Below are 4823 nucleotides of genomic sequence, written 5' to 3'. Positions count from 1 at the left end.
ATGGTGGAGGGGGGGCACTGCACACGGCTTGGAACAATCAACTTGTGTGTCCTAGGGTGCCCCCCTTCCCCCGTATATAAAGGAGCAAGGGGGAGGCCGGCCGTCCCTAGTGGCACCCAAGGAGAGGAGGAATCCTCCTCCTAGTAGGAGTAGGATTCATCCTTTCCTAGTCCTACTAGGAAGGAGGAAGGGGAAGGAAAGAGAGGGAGAGGGAGAGGGAAAGAGGGGCCGCCCCCCCTCCCCTAGTCCTATTCGGACTCCCCTGGGGGGGCACCTCCTGGGCTGCTGCCCTCTCTCTCCCCTAAGGCCCAATACTTCCCCGGGGGTTTCGGTAACCCCTCCAGCACTCCGGTTTTCTTCAAAATCACCTGGAACACTTCCGGTGTTCGAATATAGCCGTCCAATATATCGATCTTTATGTCTCAACCATTTCGAGACTCCTCGTCATGTCCGTGATCATATCCGGGACTCCGAACTACCTTCGGTACATCAAAACACATAAACTCATAATACCGATCATCACCGAATGTTAAGCGTGCGGACCCTACGGGTTCGAGAACTATGTAGACATGACCGAGACTCATCTCCGGTCAATAACCAATAGCGGAACCTGGATGTTCATATTGGTTCCTACATATTCTACGAAGATCTTTATCGGTTAAACCGCATAACAACATGCGTTGTTCCCTTTGTCATTAGTATGTTACTTGCCCGAGATTCGATCATCGGTATCTCAATACCTAGTTCAATCTCGTCACCGGCAAGTCTCTTTACTCGTTCTATAATGCTACATCCCGTAACTAACTCATTAGCTACATTGCTTGCAAGGCTTATTGTGATGTACATTACCGAGAGGGCCCAGAGATACCTCTCCGACAATCGGAGTGACAAATCCTAATCTTGATCCATGCCAACTCAACAAACACCATTGGAAACACCTGTAGAGCACCTTTATGATCACCCAGTTACGTTGCGACGTTTGGTAGCACACAAAGTGTTCCTCCGGTATTCGGGAGTTGCATGATCTCATAGTCACAGGAAGATGTATAGTTATGGAGAAAGCAATAGCAACAAACTAAACGATCATCGTGCTAAGCTAACGGATGGGTCAAGTCAATCACATCATTCTCTAATGATGTGATCCCGTTAATCAAATGACAACTCATGTCTATGGTTAGGAAACGTAACCATCATTGATTCAACGGGCTAGTCAAGTAGAGGCAAACTAGTGACACTCTGTTTGTCTATGTATTCACACATGTACTAAGTTTCTGGCTAATACAATTCTAGCATGAATAATAAACATTTATCATGATATAAGGAAATATAAATAACAACTTTATTATTGCCTATAGGGCATATTTCCTTCAGCCTTGGCATTGATTCCCCACGGGAAACCGAGGCGATGAGAACGACGAGCGTGCCTGGTCGCTGACTCGGCGGGCCCACCAGGATTTCGCGCGCAAAATTGTTTCGCCCCAGCGCCCCCAGCGCACCGGATTCGGTCTGGGTCTGCCGACGCCAAATTCCGCCATAGCCGGCGGAAACTAGGCTTCTGGGGGCGCGACTGGGCCGTTGTTTTCATGCCGACGATAAAAAGGGGGCCTTGGGGGCCTGTTGGGGGCACGGCTGGAGATGCTTTAAGGCCCGAGGCACCATCACCAGGAACATATGCCTCATAGACGGGCCAGATCTAGCATGCCCGCCTCACCAGCACCTCATGTGCTGCACCTCCGTCATGCCCTAGAGCTCTGCACGCCAGCGACGTCCACGCGCAGCCTCGAGCCTCCCGACGCGCCAAACCAATGCCCAGCCGCACGCCATTGTGACCTGGCCAGCCAGACGCACCCAGGGCAGCCACATGAGCTATCTGACAGCGACCAACATGCCCTGGCCGCCAGCTCGTGCCCCGCGTCGTGCCCATGCAAAGCACATGTGCCGGGCATCGACCTTGCGACCCACGCCGGCCCAGCGTGAGCTCAACGTCCCGCACTGTTGTTGCCCTAGCGAGTGGGAAAAAAGGCCCCGTCGCTGTCGACGCCACGTGAGCTTTGCCCGATAATGCCCTTCGGTGGCGGCGAGGGAGAAAGGCCACGGAAGGTCTACGAGTGGTGGCGCTAGGGTTTGCTCTCGGGCCGCTCACGGAGCGACATCGAGAACGCGTTATTTTGTCCATGATTTAACCCCACGCGACGGGAATAGTTCAGTTAACTGAATGTTCACTCCAACACGAATTTCGGCATAAATTAAACATCAAAATTAGCACTAATTTTAAGCATGGATTAAACATTGTTTAAGCAGCGCACTGAACAGACACAAAACACTATACATGACCATTAAATAAAATTTCCGCAATATGTTTGCCGGAGCATTTTCCGGCAGATCCCTTGATAGGGTACTATGGCTAGGCGGTATACTGAGGGGAAACCATAGAAGATTTACTCGGATTCAGGGCGTCAAAGTGGAGGTATATCCCTGCCTCCTACTCATTTGTATTGATTGGGTAACTATATTGCTATTGTTTATACCCACTAGCCTTAGCCCCAACTTATATGGGCAACAGGGGCTAGGTTTACATGATCATACACTTTTAGGGTTACGAAGGAGTCCTCTTGGAAGGCAGCTTGTTTGTCGTGTACTCTCATGTCCTTCGGGTCTTCATTTTCTATGGGCCCATAGGTCGGTACAACTGCCCAGGGCATAAACCGGCCTAGGGGGCCGACCTGTTTGGACTGGCCTTTGGTACGATGAGGCACTCTTGAGCTGTAACATCGTCAATTTTCATAGAAGTTGCGTGTAGGAATAGCAATTCTGAATATTTTATATATTTGGCTTGTTTTGTATTTTGTGAACCTTCAAACTAAATATCGATCCTATTTGGAAATGAATGGACCGTTAGTTTCAAACAGGATGAGTTCTTTTGTATTCTGTTACTACTTGAAGTTACTTGATTTTGGTTAGTCAAAACACGTATTATAACCTGTCAACATGCGGTTGGATGGTTAGAAGAACAGTGACATTCTCAGTCCATCAAGGTTCAAGTCACCGGTGCTCGTATTTTTCTGAATTTATTTCAGGCCTTCCGGTGATGCACGTTCAGTGGGAGAAGATCTTTCTGTCGACTATGAAGACGTCTGTGACAACTTCGTCAATTTCAAAATAATGTCCCGGCTCAGTTTTTTAAAGATGCTCATAGGCGTACGATGTGCGTATGTGCGTTCACAAGGATGAGCTTATGTATGAGCGTCTGCGTCCGTAATGTATACAATGTGTTGAAGAAAATCAGCAAATCGAATCGACTTTCGAAATACGCTGGGATGGCCGCCATGCCTATCAAGCGTCCAGACCACTCCACCAGTGGCTACCTACCCTACCATGCGCAGGCTCCGTGTTGCGATGTTGCAAACCGACGCCGGCGGCCACACGCTCCCGCCCCAAAGTCAGTCACCACAGGCGAACGCACCACGGTAGATCTAGATCCCACGGGCGCACGGCCCCTCCAACCACGGATGCGCGCGCACCGGCCCGGCGACCGTGCGCCGAGACCGCGCCGCGCCGTGCGCAGGCACCACCCGACCGCACGGCGGCGACCCACCACCGCAGGATCCGCGAACGGGCGGCCACGATGGCGTCTCCCCGGCACACCGCCTCCAGAGTTCCAGACTCCTGCCTGGACCCCGCTCCCACGTGCCCCCTCTCCTCTTTTTAAGACCGCGGTCAGGCCGGCCACCGTCCCATCCCATCCCACCACCTTCCTCCTCTGCCCCCGCCCCCGCCCAGCGCGTTCCATTTTGAAGCAGGAAACAGCAGCGCGCACATCTCACTGTCCCTGGTTCGTCGTCCGACGAGGAAGAGGCGAGGGTGATGGAGCGGCGGAGGGCTGCGTGGGCCGCGGTGCTGGTGGCGGTGGCCGCGTGCGCGGCGCTGCCGGCGACGACGACGGCGAACAAGATCAAAGTCAACTGGCTGCCCAACACCAACTACTCCGGCTGGGAGCAGGAGCACGGGCCCTTCTACAAGGGCGACTGGCTCGGTACGTACTCTTTACGCCTTGGAGCTCGAGCTGGAGCCCAGCCGCCGCCAGCAGATCTGGTCGCCGGAGCGCGGCCGCGGAAGGAAATGCGAGGCCTTTCTTTCTTTCTTTCTTTCTCCGCCGCCGTATTACTCTAATCTCCGGCCGGCCGGCTGGCTGACTGACTGACTGACTCGGGGCGTCTTGTGCACATGCAGTGTTCTACTACACGGCGGGGCAGGCGGACGTGGTGGAGGTGAACGAGTCCGGGTACAACCGGTGCGACGCCAGCAACGCCATCTACAACTACAGCAAGGGCCGCAGCTTCGCCTTCGAGCTCAACGAGACCAAGACCTACTACTTCATCTGCAGCTTCGGCTACTGCCCCGGCGGGATGCGGCTGGCCATCAAGTCCCAGAACCTGCCGCCGCCGTCGCCGCCGCCCTCCGCGCAGCACCACCGCTCCGCCGCGCTCGCCGGGCCGCGCGCCGGGGTCGCCCTCTACGCCGCCGTCGCCGTCCTCGCCGCGCTCCTCAGGGCGGTCTAGTTTAGCCGATCCGGTGCTGGTTCTGAGCTCGTTTGTTTGTTGGATTGGTTCGGAGTTTCCCCATTTCTTCATTTCTTTGGTGCGTGTGTGCTAGGAGAGCTGAGTGGTAGTGCCACGGGCGTTCGTTCTTGGTTGATTATTAGCGGTGTGGATTTGCGGAACCAAATGGTTACCGGCGGATTGATTTATCAAGTGTGAAGAGTGCACTGGACTGGAGAGGAGAAACTGTTTCGATGCTACTGATGATTTGTTTAACTTTGTGTT

General features: G+C 53.7%; 1 pseudogene; it reads left to right on the top strand.

The window, feature by feature from the left end:
* Nucleotides 1-3479: 3479 nt before the first annotated feature.
* LOC125505989 lies at nucleotides 3480-4823 on the top strand (annotated as a pseudogene).

The sequence above is a fragment of the Triticum urartu genome, chromosome 5, assembly GCF_003073215.2.
Source record: "Triticum urartu cultivar G1812 chromosome 5, Tu2.1, whole genome shotgun sequence".
NCBI classification, from domain to species: Eukaryota; Viridiplantae; Streptophyta; class Magnoliopsida; order Poales; family Poaceae; genus Triticum; species Triticum urartu.
Note: the sequence above shows the minus strand (reverse complement) of the source record. Positions and strands in the feature narration are given on the sequence as shown.